A 17,364-nucleotide genomic window follows, 5' to 3' on the forward strand; every position below is an offset into this window, starting at 1 on the left:
ATTGCCAAATTCAGACTTAAATTGAAGAAAGTAGGGAAAACTACTAGACCATTCAGGTATGACCTAAATCAAATCTCTTACCATTGTACAGTGGAAGTGAGAAATAGATTTAAGGGACTGGATCCGATAGACAGAGTGCCTGAAGTACTATGGACACTGGTTTGTGACATGGTACAGGAGACAGGGAGCAAGACCATCTCCAGAAAAAGAAATGCAAAAAAGCAAAATGGCTGTCTGAGGAGGCCTTACAAATAGCTGTGACAAGAAGAGAAACAAAAAGCAAAGGAGAAAAGGAAAGATATACCCATCTGAATGCAGAGTTCCAAAGAATAGCAAGAGATAAGAAAACCTTCCTCAGTGATCAGTGCAAAGAAATTGAGGAAACCAATAGAATGGGAAAAACTAGAGATCACTTCAAGAAAATTAGAGATACCAAGGGAATATTTCATGCAAAGATGGGCTCAATAAAGGACAGAAATGGTATGATCCTAACAGAAGCAGAAGATATTAAGAAGAAGTGTCAAGAATACACAGAAAAGAAAGAAAGAAAGTAAAGTCGCTCAGTCATGTCTGACTCTTTTTGACCCTGTGGACTGTAGCCTACCAGGCTCCTCTGTCCATGGGATTCTCCAGGCCAGAATATGAAGTGGGTTACCATTTCCTTTTCCAGGGAATCTTCCTGACCCAGGGATTGAACCTGGGTCTCCCATATTGCAGGTAGATGCTTTAACCTCTGAGCCACCAGGGAAGCAGAACTATATGAAAAAGATCTTCACGACCCAGATAATCACGATGGTGTGATCACTCACTTAGAGCCAGACATCCTGGAATGGGAAGTCAAGTAGGCCTTAGAAAGCAGCACTATGACCAAAGCTAGAGGAGGTGATGACATTCCCGTTGAGCTATTTCAAATCCTAAAAGATGATTCTGTGAAAGAGCTGCACTCAGCAAATTTGGAAAACTCAGCAGTGGCCACAGGACTGGAAAAGATCAGTTTTCATTCCAATCCCTAAGAAAGGCAATGCCAGAGAATGCTCAAACTACTGCACAGTTGCACTCATCTCACACGCCAGTAAAGTAATGCTCAAAATTCTCCAAGCCAGGCTTTAGCAATACAGGAACCATGAACTTCCAGATGTTCAAGCTGGTTTTAGAAAAGGCAGAGGAACCAGAGATCAAATTGCCAACATCCGCTGGCTCATCAAAACAGCAAGAGAGTTCCAGAAAACATCTACTTCTGCTTTACTGACTATGCCAAAGCCTTTGACTGTGTGGATCACAATAAACTGTGGAAACTTCTGAAAGAGATGGGAATAACAGACTACCTGACCTGCCTCTTGAGAAATCTGTATACAGGTCAGGAAGCAACAGTTAGAACTGGACCTCGAACAACAGACTGGTTCCAAATAGGAAAAGGAGTACATCAAGGCTGTATATTGTCGCCCTGCTTATTTAACTTAAATGCAGAGTACATCATGAGAAACACTGGGCTGGAAGAAGCACAAGCTGGAATTTAGATTGCCTGGAGAAATATCAATAACCCAAGATATGCAGATGACACCACCCTTATGGCAGAAAGAGAAGAAGAACTAAAGAGCCTCTTGATGAAAGTGAAAGAGGAAAGTGAAAAAGTTGGCTTAAAGCTCAACATTCAGAAAACTAAGATCATGGCATCAGGTCCCATCACTTCATGGCAAATAGATGGGGAAACAGTGGAAACCGGGGCTGACTTTATTTTTCTGGGCTCCAAAATCAATGCAGATGGTAATTGCACCCATGAAATTAAAAGATGCTTGCTCCTTGGAAGGAAAGTTATAAGCAACCTAGACAGCATATTAAAATGCAGAGACGTTACACTACCAACAAAGGTCAGTCTAGTCAAAGCTATGGCTTTTCCAGTAGTCATGTAAGGATGTGAGAGTTGGACTATAAAGAAAGCTGAGCGCCAAAAAATTGATGCTCCTGAACTGTGGTTTGGAGAGGGCTCTTGAGAGTCCCTTGGACTGCAAGGAGATCCAACCAGTCCATCCTAAAGGAGATCAGTCCTGGGTGTTCATTGGAAAGACTGATGTTGAAGCTGAAAGTCCAATATTTCATCCACCTGATGCGAAGAGCTGACTCATTTGAAAAGACCCTGCTGTTGGGAAAGATTGAAGCCAGGAGGAGAAGGGGATGACAGAGGATGAGATGGTTGGATGGCATCACCGACTCAATGGACATGAGTTTGGGTAAACTCTGGGAGTCGGTTATGGACAGGGAGGCCTGGCATGCTGTGGTCCAAGGGGTTGCAAAAAGTCAGACACGACTGAGTGATCTGAACTGAACTGAAGGCACCAGCAGTCTTAGCCAGAATTATATTTGCACCACCAGTAGAAGTTGTCAATGTGGTAAAAATGACAAATAAGCCTGGATATCATTATCATAGGAATTTTACCTCATGAATCTCTATAGAGCATCCTAGGGATCTGCAGGGGCCCACATACTCCACTTTGAGAACTGCTGGTGTCATGAATTTCCTTCACCTGCTCTGGTCAGAGTTGCTCTGTAGCTTTAAATTCACAAGTAATTTCCTTGGTTCTTAAGATAAAATCTAACATCATTCAAAAGCCTATCACTGGGCCCTTTTCCATATCTCCAGAGTCATGCCATGCTGGACCCTACCTGCATCAGTACAGTCTACCGACTCCGGTCTTGCTCAAATCTGAAAACAGACCAGAGCCATTCCCGCTGCAGAGACGCTCTGTATGCTGTGCTTCGTATTGTGTTGCTTTTTCTTTATTCTGGGAAATTCCACTCTTCATGAGTTACCTGACAAATTCTTCCTCATTCTTCATGTCTCATACTTCAGATTACTTCCCTGGGGAGACTGAAGGTGGTCAATGAGCTTCCCAGGATACTCCCTGCCATCAGCATCTGTTACTTCTCCTCTGGAGCCCAGGGCCCATGTGTAAATACCTAATGACCTTATACCTACTTCTTTCATGGCAATGTCCTTGCTCCAGTGTGAGCTCTGTAAGGTCAGGGCCTCTGCTTCACATACTCAAGACTCTCTCCACAAGGCCAACAGATAAAGGAATGAACTGCACGACATCTTTCTATATGTAGTTTACAGCATTAGGACATTGGGAAAAGTGTCAAAAGGAAGAGGGAGAAACATGTCTTCAAATAAATGTCATGAGTAAAATAAAGGTACATTTGTATTAAAGAAAATTATATATTTTTATGTTATAAATAGGACATATAAATGCAAGGACCATAAAATAAGTCAAAGTAAAACTGAATTGCATTCATACAAAAACATGTTATTCTGTAAGATTCAGCCACAAAGCATCAGATATATTTCCTCTAATTCTAAAAGCAGTTGGATGTCGATATGCTCAACCTTAGTGCCGATACCAAAAGTCACTAGAACTATTTCATAGCTGAGGCAGAAATCACAGTTTTGGAAATGACAGAACATGAAGAGTCTGAGCTAGGATATGAGTCACTGAGAATCAGGCTTTTTCTTACTTCCTGAGTTTTCTTAGGAGCCTGTTAACACAGAAAGCACCTCATGATTTCTACTCTGACAGTTTCCCAGGCACAGTCACTGTATCCCTTCTTTCTCAGGTAGACATGGATTCCCTGGAAGTACCTCTTCACAGCCAGTGTGGGGCCCGTCCTTCCCAGGGCAGAGTCTTCCTCTCCCATCACCTGCCCCAGGCAGGCATCCAGGTCGTCCAGCTGCTGATGGAGTCCAGTGCAGAGCTACTCCAGGAGGGTGGTGTCCCAGGCAGCAGAGGAGCGCTCTATGTGGAAGAGGGTGAAGCTCTGCTGGAGCATCTCGTGGAGCACAGAGATGGCCTGGGCCTCCTGGAGTTGGACGCCATGCACCTGCTCCTCAGGGAATCTGAAGACTTCCCTGTACCCCAGACAGGAAAGAGAGAGATTGTGCTTATTTGATTCAAATGGGAAGGTCTCCTGCTTTTCCAAGTCAAGGCTCTGAGGCAGTCATGGGCTCAGAGGAGGAGATGGGGTTAGAGACGAGCATCATCAGTGTCATCATTGAAGAGATGAAGAACCATTGCTCAGTACCACAAGGACACATTCCTGTTGAGATGAGCAATTGCCAGCTTTGTTTCACCTTCATTTCATCTAAAGATATCCTACAGTGTGCTTCTTAAATACTAAGCCCCCAAATTTTCATATTCTGAATTTACCCAGATCCATGTATCACCTCATTTTGGGCTTGCCTTTCACTTCAAAAGCCTGGAAAGCTGTCATGAGTTTCCACTCTTCTGCATCCTTACAGTCGAAGTAAAACGTATTCATTAAAAAAGTAGATTTTCTAATTCAATGGAATGCTTGTCATCTCAACAGCTTTGAACTAATGATATATTAAGAGTTACTGGATCTTTCTTCCTGATGCTACAATTAATTTTTAAGGAAACTTTGTTAGACTTCTTTTTAGTATCTTCTTTTGCCTGCCTCTCCATATGCCTCTTGAAAGAGCTGATCAGATGTGAAAGAAACCTGAAGTTTACATGCATGGACCTCACCTTATTCTCTGTGGCAAAATTTTTAATCTGTCAAATTTGGTTTTATTTACTGTTCATAATTGAGAAAGTTACTAAAACTCATTAAGTACCAATCAATGTGCTGAATTTGTTACAGAGTCCAAGTTGCTCTGCTTGCCATAAGATAAATTAATGAATCCAAGATGAGGTATGTGGATAAGAAGGGACTTTATTCGGGAATGGGCGGACTGAAAAGATGGAAGACTAGCACCTCAAAATAACCATCTTGTCTGGACCTGGATGTCAGATTCTTTTATGAATCAGAGGTGAGGGGAGGTGAGGGAACAAAGCAAAAAGACCTTTACCTTCCTGCAGATAACTCCCAGAGTGGTAAGCAAGCCTCAGGTAGGGGGAAGTGTTAGTTGCACATCCTTATAGTCATTTCATGGGTAGTGTGAAATGGAATATCTCACGTCATGAAAACACACAAAATGTCACACCTATCTGTGATTCTGCCCTTCCCAAATGTGAATTTCTGGGCCGCCTGGGAAGTAGCCAAGTAGGCCGCCTGTGCCCTTGCCACACACAGAGTCACAGTCCGTCACAGGTGAGCGGTGTCAGGTTATCTCCCTGAGGCAGGCCATTAGGTATGTTTACAATAACACAAAGACTTAAAGTCACAGGAGCAGATCCTGTGTAAATCCAAAATTAACCCTCCCTGGTTACACACTAAGCCTATACCAAGATGATTAATCCTCCAAAGTCACTCTCATGAAAATAAAGTATAACCACCACTCCCGTCCAGGTGTTCAAGTGGTTAGAATGTGTCTTTGCTGCTTTTTGGCAGCCTGTTTTAGCCCAGGTCATTGTCCTTGCCATGTCCAAGCAACCCACTTTTTCTCTGGTACTTTTGTATAATTTTCATATTGCTACCTCTTCTTTGTATTTCAGTTTGTAAAAGTTGTGCTAATGCTCCCGCAATCATTTCTATTTCCACTTTGAGGTTTGCTGCAAAAAAAAGGAACAGAAAACATAAATGAAATGAGGAGGCAATGTATTTCCTCTGTGAATTTTCAAGAGATCAAAACTTTCTGCTCTCATTGAGCATTCCTGGAAAGTACAAATAAGCAGTTAATGAAAAAGTCATGCACAAAGGTAAAAGGAAAGTAAACGATGTAATTGAAAAAACTATACTGACCTCTTCTCTGTCCAAATGACAAAATGTCACTTAACTACACAAATGGGGATGAAGAGCTCCACAGAGTGACAGATTTCAGACCAGCCCATGTGAGATTGTTTAGCTGCAGACAGAGCCAGAGGAGGGTAGCAGGCTCTAGGCAGAGTGTTACCTAAGAGGCTAGTTGTCAATTTGCTAAATCCCAGTATCTATTTATTTATCTTTATTTGTCTGTTTACATTACTCACTCTTCATGGACGTTATTGGATTCTGAGGATGTAAACCTATTAACTCGTGTAAAGAGACTGGGGTACAGACTGGATGGTCATTTTATTCACATGTGAGAGGTCAGCTGTTACCTGTGTTAGGTAGTAGAACAGGGAAAAGGAGTCCAGAATGGCGGTGGTAAAAGACCTGGATGGGAAAAGTCCGTGAAAATAAAACAAGGAAGGTCCGAGGACTGGAGCCAGAACCTCAGGTAAAACAAACAACACTCCTGGCTGGCCCAGTTTACATAAGACAGACCCAGGGACAGAGAAACATATAAAAGAGGAACCAAAGCCCTCTTCTCTCTCTCTCTCCCCCGCGATGGGGCGCTCTTCTCTTCACGTCTTTGGGTCGAGGTGCCCTCACGCCTCGAAGACGGATTTTCCTGCTATTATCTAAATAAATAGAGCTGTAACACTGAGCTGTAACACTGATTTATTTAAGAGCTGTAACACGGTCTGTCCAAGACCTGAGAGCTGTGACCCACCGAGGGGGCTTCAATGTCCGTCACTCCAAATTTTTGTTGTGACGAGACAAAGAACCGAGGAGCATACACTCGCCTGACATCTATGGTGCCGTGACTCAGATTTAACCTGGCTGAAACAACCTCCACGCGGAAGAGGCCAAGCGCAGCAGGAGCCCAACTCAGTGAAGCTCCGGCGGTAGAAGCGGAACGTGAAGAAAACTCAGCGCAGGGGAAGGCCCATCGTGCTGGAAACGGGGGCAACGAAAAACGAACTCAGCAGAAAGCCCACGCGGCTCAGCCTCAGATTCCAGAAGACCTCCGGTTAAGGTAGGAGGTCCTCGCTCCTATGGCTGGAAGGACATGCCTAACAATTACATCTCTCGTTTCTTGTTTCCTTGAACCCCCCATGAACAGGCGGGCGGCAGTGGGCGCAATTGAGGGACTCTGGAGAGGCTACTCTTCCGTATGTCCCAAAGGCACTATCTGCTGGGCCCCAGTAGTGGTTACCCAAGCTGGTGGGGGTTCTTCTGTCTCTACTCTTCTCTGCCAAGAATCAGGCCAATGAAAACTGTGAGCACCGGTCAGATATTTAGCAAATTTTCCAGCAGGCTATGAAGGGGATTCCTTGGCACATTTTTCCCACTGCTTTTTCCTCTTTTCTTTCAGCTCTTTCTCCCAGGACTCGAGCCCGACCAAAACCCAGGATGCCCGGCTCAGACTCTGAGGTCTTATTGCAAAAATTCAGTGAGAGACAAAGCGATAAGTGGGAGGTGGATTTGCTAAAATCCAAAGAGAAGCACCCATTCTACAGGGTATGGGCCGTGGAATGTGGCCTGACTAAGTTTTGCAAGCGGGGCGAATTCATATCCTAATGAGCGGGAAGATCATCCAAGCCATTGGGGAACCACCCACTCCTCTGTCTTTTGACAGTGCCTTGGAGCTGTTCTGCCACCTCTGGGTGTGTCTTTTGGCTTACAGATTGGGGATTAAGGTTTACTCAAATTTGACTTGTCATCTTGGACCCAATTGATTTTAATCGGTTTATGTTATGCCCTTGTGCTATGTCATTCTTTCAAAGATTATGCTCTGACCCTCTTTCCCTACTGTTTCATGCTCCTTTCCTCAGCCCCATCCGGGCCCACAATGTTGCCTCTACAATCTTCTAGAGGGGTAACCAGAAAATAACTGGCCTTGGGAGGGAAGTACTGTATGATATCCAACCCCTTAGTCCTACCTAGCACTGGTCACGCTGGAGACCTTGGGGATGCCCAAACTCCAGGCCGGGGGTCCCAGGAGTTCATCACGCCTTGACCCGCCTAGGGATCTGGTCCTCGAAAGGTTGTCACGCCTCAACCTGCTTGCGGATCCGCTAGTCTCAAGGGTCCCAGGAGGTCGTCACGCCTCGACCTGCCCGGGGCCCAATCCTCGGGAGGCCGTCATGCCTTGACCTGCCCGGGGATCTGTGTCACGCCTCAGCCTGCCTGGAGATCTGCATCCTGACCCGGGGACGCCTGGCTCTCAGGTTGCGACAGTACTGGGTATGATAAGCTTCAAAAAGCCTATTAGTCTTTTTCCTTTTCCTTTTCCTCCCTGTCATGACTGTCTTTCAGATGGGAAATAACCAATCCACTTCCTGGCAGACACCCTTGAGATGTATCCTTGATAACTGGAAGCTGTTCGATCCTCTAACTCTGAGGAGGAGTCGTTTAAAATTCTTTTGTGCCACTGCATGGCCACGGTATCCACTGGGGGACGAGGAACACTGGCCCGAGGATGGGACTTTAAATTACAATACCATCCTGCAATTAGAATTGTTCTGCAAACGACAAGGGAAGTGGACAGAGATCCCCTATGTCCAAATTTTCTTCAGACTGAGAGATATGAAGGAACTCTGTCTTAAGTATGGGACTGTTGTATGCCCTAAAAGTGAGCCCACTAGGCAAATGGTGTTAGGCACAGGCAACCAAGAGAAGGAACCCCCCCCCCCCCCCCCCCCCCCGCCCCGTGAAGGCTCACCTCCCACAGCTCCCGAGTTGCCTGGTGCTTCTTCCTTGTATCCAAGTGTGCCCCCATATCCGGGAGCACCCCCTCCACAAACGCCAGCTCGAGTATGTCCCTTAGTTGAAACTGGAGGAGAATTTGGACCAACCCGTGTCCATAAACCCTTCTCCCTCTTAGAACTAAGACAGATCAAACAAGACCTGGGAAGCTATACAGATGACCCAGGCAAATATATAGATACATTCCAACATATTACCTTGACCTTTGACTTGACGTGGAAGGACATCATGGTCATATTTAGTCAAACTTTATCTGACCCTGAACGTACTAGGGTCTTAAAGGAAGCCCGGAGGTATGCAACAGGGCTTCACATGTCAAGTGATAGATACCCAGTAGGAGAAACTGCAGTCCCCTCCTCCGAACCTAACTGGAATTATAATGACCCCGACCACATCTGGGAAAGGGATCATTTTCTAATCTGTGTAAAGGCAGGACTGAAAGCAGCCCAGCAAAAAGTAATCAGCTATGCCCGGATCTCAGCAATAACTCGGGAGTCCAATGAGAACCCCATTGCCTTTCTAGAAAGGCTAAAAGAGGCCCTCCAAAAGTTTACCAATTTGGACCTAGACTCTTACGAGGGACAGGTGATTTTAAAGGACAAATTCCTGTCCCAATGTGCATCAGATATCAGAATTAAGTTACAACAGCTGCAACAGCAGGACCCTGCTGCCTCTTTAGATGAGATGATCCAGACAGGCACCAATACCTTTTATAACAGAACAGGAGAAGGAGGCCAAGGCCCAGGAGAGGGAGAGAATGAAAGAGACAAGGCATGCCCAGATGCTGACCGCCCTCCAGGGAAGCCCTATGGCACACCCCTATTCCTTAAATGACAAGGCAAGAGGCAAATGCCTAATCTGTAGACAGGCGGGGCATTGGGCCAAAGAGTGTCCTAACCGTGACAAGTCTCCTAGAATGGCTTGCCACAAATGCCATCAACTGGGACACTGGGAAGCACTCTGCCCTGGGGACCCAAGAGCCTCAAGGTCAAGCGCCAAGCCTTCCCTCACGATGGTTCAAGAGAACTGAAGCGGCCTGCTCCAGCCAGCCCGCCTGTCACAGATAACCATCACGGGGCTGGAGCCAAGGGTGCAACTGGATGTGGCAGGTAGGTCTGAGAATTTCTTGGTCGACACAGGGGTTACCTACTCTGTCTTGATCTACTACTCCAGAGCCTTCTCCTCCCAAACCTGTACCATTTTGGGTGCTACAGGAAAAGCAACTACTAGAAGATTCACCCAAGCACTTCTTTGTTGCTGGGATGGACAGATATTCTCCCACCAGTGTCTGGTGGTCCCTGAGTGTCCTACTCCCTTAATGGGAAGAGATATACTCACTAAACTGGGGACCACCTTTGTGATGGGAAGCTTTTCAGCCCCTAGGGCCCTACAGCTTCTGGTTACTACTGAGGAACTCATTACACCTCCAATAGAGACAGAGCAAAGACTATGGGAGGACAAAATTAACCCCCAGGTGTGGGACCAGGGGATTCCTGGACGAACCCACCAAGATGAACCAGTCATCATTGTCCTCCGAGATCCCATTAGGTTTCCTCTGGGAAACAATATCCTCTAAAAAGAGAGGCTCAGGGGGGACTATGGCCTTTAATAAATAAATTCCTTGCTTGTGGCTATTGGTCCCCACCAATTCTCCATGTAACACCCTAATCCTCTCAGTAAAGAAAAAGGACGGAACCTGGCAAATGGTTCAAGATCTCTGGATCATAAATGAAGCTGTAGTCCCCCTCCATCCCACAGTACCTAATCCCTATGTAATCTGAGAGAAATCCCACCCAGTGCCAAGTGGTTTACAGTCTTGGATCTCAAAGATGCATTTTTTTGCATACCACTGGCTAAAGAATCCCAATATCTTTTTGCCTTTGAGTGGGAGGCCCCAGGAGAAAAACAGCAACAGATGACTTGGACAGGATTACCTCAGGGGTTCAGAGATAGCCCCGACTTGTTTGGACAGGCCCTTAGCTGGGATCTCCTAGATCTGGACCTGGGACCTACTGGGAAAATATTACAATATGTAGATGACCTACTAATCTGCTCTCCAGATGAGAAAAGTGCCCAACAACATGCAATTCAGGTTTTAAAGTCTCCCATGCTGAGGCACAGATGGTCGTGACAAAGGTCACTTATGTGGGAGTTCAGATTACACAGTCTAGGAGGCTGTCCTCTGATCGGGTACAAGGAATCCTCCAGTTGCCCTCCCCCACGACTCAAAAACAATTGCGAGCTTTCCTGGGGCTAACTGGGTACTGTAGAATCTGGATACCCAACTATGGTCTAATTGCCCAGCCCTTATATAAAAGCTTAAAGGGACGAGATGATTCAACCCCACTAATGTGGGGAACTCCTCAAAAGAAGGCAGAGGCTACACTAAAACAGGCCTTAACTCAGGTACCTGCCTTGAGGTTGCCAGATCCAAAAAAAGCATTCCAACTTTATGTCCATGAAAGAGAGGGAATAGCCTTGGGAGTGTCAACTCAAAGGTTGGGATCTGAGCCCCAGCCTGTAGCTTACTTATCCAAGAGACTTGATCCGACTGCCCAAGGCTGACCCCCATGCCTTCGAAATCTTGCAGCTATTGCAATCATGATAGAAGATGCTTTAAAACTCTCCTTTGGGGGCAAACTAACTATTTTTACCAGCCACCAAGTAAAACAACTCCTAAATGGGAGAGGCCATTTATGGATGTCTGATCAGAGAATCCTCAGATATCAAGTAATACTGATGGGAAATCCAGGCCTCACTATATCCCCTTGTGAGGTTCTTAACCCAGCCACCCTCCTGCCTACCCCGAGGGCTCTCTCCCCTTTCACTCCTGTCTAGAAACCTTGGACCACTGGACAAAACCCCGAGAGGGATTGTCAGAAGATCCTCTGACCAATCCTGAGGAAATCTGATACACTGACAGAAGCAGCTTTGTCTTGGATGGAAAAATAAGAGCCAGATATGCAGTAGTCTCCAATTTTGAGATCATAGAGGCTAAGCCTCTGCCACCAGGTACTTCAGTCCAATTAGCTGAGCTCATAGCCCTGACTCGAGTTTTAGAGCTGGGAAAAGGAAAAAGAATAGCCATTTATACTGACTCCAAGTATGCCTTTCTGGTGCTACATGCACATGCAGCTATTTAGAAAAAAAGGAGCCATTTGACCACCCGAGGGCCCCCAATCAAATATGGTGATCAAATCCTTAAACTCTTGGAGGCAGTCCATCTGCCCACTGAGGTTTCAGTCTCCCACTGTAAAGGACACCAAAAAGGGAGCACTGAAGTGGCACGAGGGAACCAAGCAGCTGAGCAGGCAGCTACGAGAGCAGCGTTACAGACCAATGACTTAATAGGGGTTGCCACCTTAGTTCCACAGACTAATTTGCCAGAAACTCCTTCATATACTGAAGGTGAGACTCTTAAAGCTAAAAGTGAGGGCTTTCAAGAAGATCATATGGGGTGGTTCCAAAAGGAGGGGCTCCTTTTTCTGCCTGGGAACCTCCAATGGAAGTTGGTTAACTCCTTTCATGCCACTACTCATTTAGGAGAATAGGCCTTCCAAAGATTACTGGAAAGGTCTTTCAGAGGAACAGGCTTCCAAACAAGTATAATATAAGTGGTCTCCTCTTGTCCCACTTGCCAATTAAATAACCCCCAGGGAGCTTGAAGACCCCAGCTGGCCCAGCCCGTCCAACGACGTGGGGCCTATCCAGGAGAGGACTGGCAGATGGACTTCACCCAGATGACAGTTTCTCAAGGGTATAAATACCTATTAGTCATGATAGATACATTCACAGGATGGATTCAAGGCTTTCCCACCCAGACTGAGAAGGCTGAGGAGGTGGTAAAAAAACTGCTCCATGAAATCATTCCAAGGTTTGGTCTGCCCAGGTCATTACAAAGTGACAATGGGACATCATTTACTTCTAAGATCACCCAAGGAGTCTCTAAAGCATTGGGCATTATTTATTATCTCCATTGTGCCTGGAGGCCTCAGTCTTCAGGAAAAGTAGAAAGAGCCAACCAATTCTTAAAATCAGCGATAAAAAAGATAATCCAAGAGACCTCCCTGGGATGGAAGGAGGCTTTACCAATAGCACTCCTCCATACCCGTATTGCCCCTAAGGAACAGGTTGGTTTTAGTCCTTATGAGATGCTATATGGGAGACCTTTTGTTTATGTCAATGACCTCTTCCTAGATCCAGAGTTTCAGACCCTCCAGTCTTATACCATGGCCACTGGGCAATTCCAACAGGACATACACTTGTGGGGTATGAACCAGGACCCAAAAGACTCTAAGGACTCACCACTATATGTTCCAGGGACTCAAGTCCTAACTGAAGTCTGGAAAGATGGGTCCCCAAAGGCTCAACTCCAGTCCACATGGAAGGGCCCCCACCCTGTAACACTTTCTACTCCCACAGCGGTCAAGGTGCCAGGACATGACTCCTGGATTCACTACTCATGAGTCAAGCCATGGAAGAAAACAGAAGAGGACACTCAATATACCTGTGAGCCCCTGGGAGATCTCAGATACCTATTCAGGACTAGAAATGAGTGCCATTCTAATAAACAACCCCAAAATCTGGTCTTTGGGGATAAGATTTCTCAAGACAGCTCTAAAGAGCCAACAGAGCTTGGCGGACATTATACTCCAAAACAGGCAGTAGATAGATCTTCTGATCTCTGAACAAGGAAGGACTTGAACCATCCTGGTGATGTAAATTTAAAATTGGCTAATGTCCCTACTAGTCCTTGTTACACCATACTGATGCTGCTTATGGTTGTTCCATGTACTGTCAATTGTCTAACTTGTCTTGTCTCTGCCCAGGTCAAGCTATGACATGCAGCGCCAGTTCAACAAAGATATAGAACTACAGCCAACCACGGAAAACATCAGTCACCCTTAGGTGGACACCGCTATAAGGACTCTGAGGCCTGAGATTAGCAAGAGGGGGAGGCCCAATGCCCCTCGCCATCCCAGTTCAGCAGGAAGTAGCCAGAGAGACCTCGATGGCCTTATTCCCAAAGAATTGGGCCTCCCATCTCCTGAGGGGGGAATGTTAGGTAGTTAGAATATGGAAAAGGAGTCCAGAATGGCGGTGGCTAAAAGACCTGGAAGGGAAAAGCCCGTGAAAATAAAACAAGGAAGGTCCAAGGACTGGAGCGAGAACCTCAGGTCAAACAAATGACAATCTTGGCTGGCCCAATTTACATAAGACAGGCCCAGGGACAGAGAAACATATAAAAAGGGGAGGCAAAGCCCTCTTCTCTCTCTCTCTCCCACGCGATGTGGCGCTCTTCTCTTCCCGTCTTTGGGTCGATGTGTCCTCACACCTCGAAGATGGATTTTCCTGCTATTATCTAAATAAAATAGAACTGTAACACTGAGCCGTAACACTGATTTATTTAAGAGCTGTGACACTGGTCTGCCCAAGACCCAAGAGCTGTGACCCACTCAGAGGTCTTCAATGTCTGTCACTCCAAATTATTGTTGTGACGAGACAAAGAACTGAGGAGCATATACTCGCTTGACACCTGGAAGCTACTAGATGTAAGTGATTTGGACAGGAAGTCATGTTCACACAAGAGATGAGATTAGATATAATAATGTTGAGTAGTGAGCTGAGAATTAAAGGAAGGGAAGCAGGTCATCTCAATGAAATTCTATCCAGTTTCCATAGTTGGCTGTGTGAATTTTCTGCCTCGTGGGAACAGCTAACAGATACTGAATGCTTATATGTCCAGGCATTGTCAGAAGTACGTTACATCCTACAGTCTTCACAACTAGCCAGTGAAACAGACATGATTATCAGTTCCATATAAAAGGAGAAAACCAGAGTGCTGAAGGTCACACAACCAGTGCAGGCTGGAGCTGTGACATCAAACCAGACAATCGTGCCCCCATGTCCACTGTCTAAAGCTCTGGACTGAGCTGGCTGCTCTGACTATGTGCTTCCTATCATGGAAGGATACTTAGTAAGTTCTTCCTCTCCAATTCCTATTGTTGGTCACAAAAGTGCCATTCACTCATTCCAGGGACATTACAATCTTCACACTACAAATCAGGAGTACACAGTTCCCTTTAAACTTGCTGAGTTCCAGTCCTACATCTGAAATGGTGTTTGGCTGAGATGTACAGGAGGAGCCTGACTGACTATGGCAATTTAGCAACAACTTTGAGAGACTCTGTTGCATCTGAGGCAATATTTTGAGAAATTATCTAGAAAGTTTAAAAATCCATTTAAATTACTCTTACTATCTATGTTTTCAGAAGATTGTCATTTTCTGAAACAGTCTTCAAATACTAAGTCTACTAAAGCTTTCGTGTGTATAGTTCTGTTAGAGCTGGCTCTGGGACAGAACTGAAGCTCCAATACTCTGGCCACCTGATGGGAAGAGCCCACTCATTGGAAAAGACCCCGGTGCTGGGAAAGATTGAGGGCAGGAAGAGAAGGGGGCGACAGAGGATGAGATGATGGGAACGCATCACTGACTGAATGGACATGAATTTGAACAAACTCTGACCGATAGAGAAGGACAGGGAAGCCTGGTGTGCCATAGTCCATGGGATCAAAGAGAGTCAGACATGCCTTAGTGGGACAGAGAACCCTCTGTGCACTTCCTCTGGGACAGACACCTTGCTGACACACCACATGTGGCATTACTGCCTTTAGGGAGCTTACAGTCTCTCAGGGCAGTCAAATGTTACATAGTTAGATGGATTACTTACGTACAATTGTATGCAGTGCAGCTAAAGGAGAATGCGTAAGGTTAATGAGAAATAACATGGAGGCAGAATAGTTTAGTGGTCAAGTACCACTTATGCAGTTAATCCTGACTGTTAGCAAGTTAAGTAATCTCTCTGAGTTTTCAGTTTCCTTATTTGCAAACATGTCAGTAATTATAGTAATTATCTCATAGGGAAGCTGTGAAAATTAATGAAATGTTTATTAACAACACTTGGCTGAGAGGCTGCCTGTAAAAACTTCTGCCATTAATATTCTTAAAAGTTATCTGTACCTTACAGAATTGGTAAAGACATGTCATTACAAGGTTTGAATATAATTGCAACCTCAGTGTCCCTGAGTGTATGGTAGGTGATCACTTCCCAGTGAAATATCTAAGGAGATGAGATTATCTGTTTATCACGCAGTGACTGAAGCAAAGTTTCCTGTGAAATATTGTCGTGGTAGAGGAGGAAGAGAAATAAACAAGGCAAACTTGAATTTTTAGGACAGTCAGCACCTAAAAAAGTGCCTTGCAGATTATAGTTGCCACATAATTCATTTTTAACAAATGATATCAGTGATACTGTTCCCTATAATGTCTCCAGTGAGCTTAAGGCCAACTCAGGTGATATCGGAAAGGTACATACACACATGAATATTTTTTAAAGAAGGGGGAAAAGGGTAAATAAAGAAAAAAATGAGAGAAATCAAAATTTTCCTCTTATAAGCTCTTTTTATACTGAATATTTCTTGGTGACCTGGAAAAGCCACCATATATATATTGTATGAATATTGCTGCCTTCTCTGACTTTGACCAAACTCTTCTCCCAGGAACAACTAACAGGTGTGAGAAGCATGATATACGGCTGTGTGGCTATCAACTACAGTGGAAAGCATGATTTGATGTCCCCCCACCCCCAGGCACTTATGGCAAAAATGAGCATTTATAATTCATTTCATTACAAAGAGTAGAAAAAGAAAGGAACGGGCAGAATGTGGAACAACCCAGAAAAGGAAAGTTTCTCTTCTCGCTCTTTAAGAGCCGCCCATCACCGCAAGTCCTCAGAACTTGCCTAGACCTCCGTCCAGGCAGCCCTGCAGAGCCCCCAGCATCCCCGTGGCCCTCCCTGTCTCTGTGCTGCTGGCCCTGGGGATGCTCTGCTCCAGCCCCGCGTGCTCTCTGCGCTGCGAGCTGCCTGCAAGCCGCGGCAATCTGGAAAGCTTCACACGTTGGAGTCAGATGGAGAGAGTGTCCACTGTGTCCCGTCTGAGGGACAGGACTGACCAGATCTCCTCAGACCCTGGAGGACAGGCCAGGCTAAGAAGACAGAAGCCACAGCTGCTGTGCACGGGTTGCTCCAGCTGACCTGCCAGCTCTTCAGCACCTCGGGCTCCTCTGCAGGTCAGGACGAGAGCCTCCTGGACAGATTCCTCGCGGGACTTGATCAGCAGCTGGAGGAGCTGGACTGAGGGAGGGAAGGTCGACGGAACACTCACCTCTAGGGAGTGAGAACTCCAGATTGGCTGGGAAGAGTTACTTCCAGTGAATCAGTGTGTATCTCAAAGAGAAAGAATACAGCCATTGTGCCTGGGAGGTTATCAGCCTGGAAATCAGAAGGAGCTTGGTCTTGGTCAACAAGCTCATTGGGAAACTCAGAAAATAAAGAAGACATTGAATCTGAAAACAGTTCATCTGGTCAACTACATGGCTATTTTCTAAGACTCAAAGTGCAACCTTTAACTCTATTTTTGTGTCAGATGAAATATAAGTGATAGCTAATATATGGCATTATTTAAATATATGTTGTGTTTTCTTACCATAACTGTTTAAAATAGATTTCAGAATCCATGTTCCATATCTTAAAAAGTTGTAATATTTATTTATTTAAATTATCAGAAATATTTAGGCCCTTCATAGCATTTAAATCTTTATCATTCATAAGATATTTGCTTTGTACTATATCGTATAAGACTATTCTTGTTTCTCAGTAGAGAAAATAAAAGTAATTTGAAACAAACAAATTGACTTGCACACACCTTTGACTGAAATCTAACCCAAAGATGATCCTTGAAGATAAACCTATACTGAAGTCACCTGAATAAAGTGCGAACGGGGTTACCCACTTTTGGTGACATTTTGAGGATGGATTGAATGTGATTCTTGAGACA

At 45.2% G+C, this 17,364-nt stretch overlaps 1 pseudogene; it reads left to right on the forward strand.

Annotated features, from left to right (window-relative positions):
• Positions 1–6,069: 6,069 nt before the first annotated feature.
• LOC133048752 (uncharacterized) lies at positions 6,070–16,859 on the forward strand (annotated as a pseudogene).
• Positions 16,860–17,364: the final 505 nt, after the last annotated feature.

This window comes from Dama dama, chromosome 29 (genome assembly GCF_033118175.1).
Source record: "Dama dama isolate Ldn47 chromosome 29, ASM3311817v1, whole genome shotgun sequence".
Taxonomy (NCBI): Eukaryota; Metazoa; Chordata; class Mammalia; order Artiodactyla; family Cervidae; genus Dama; species Dama dama.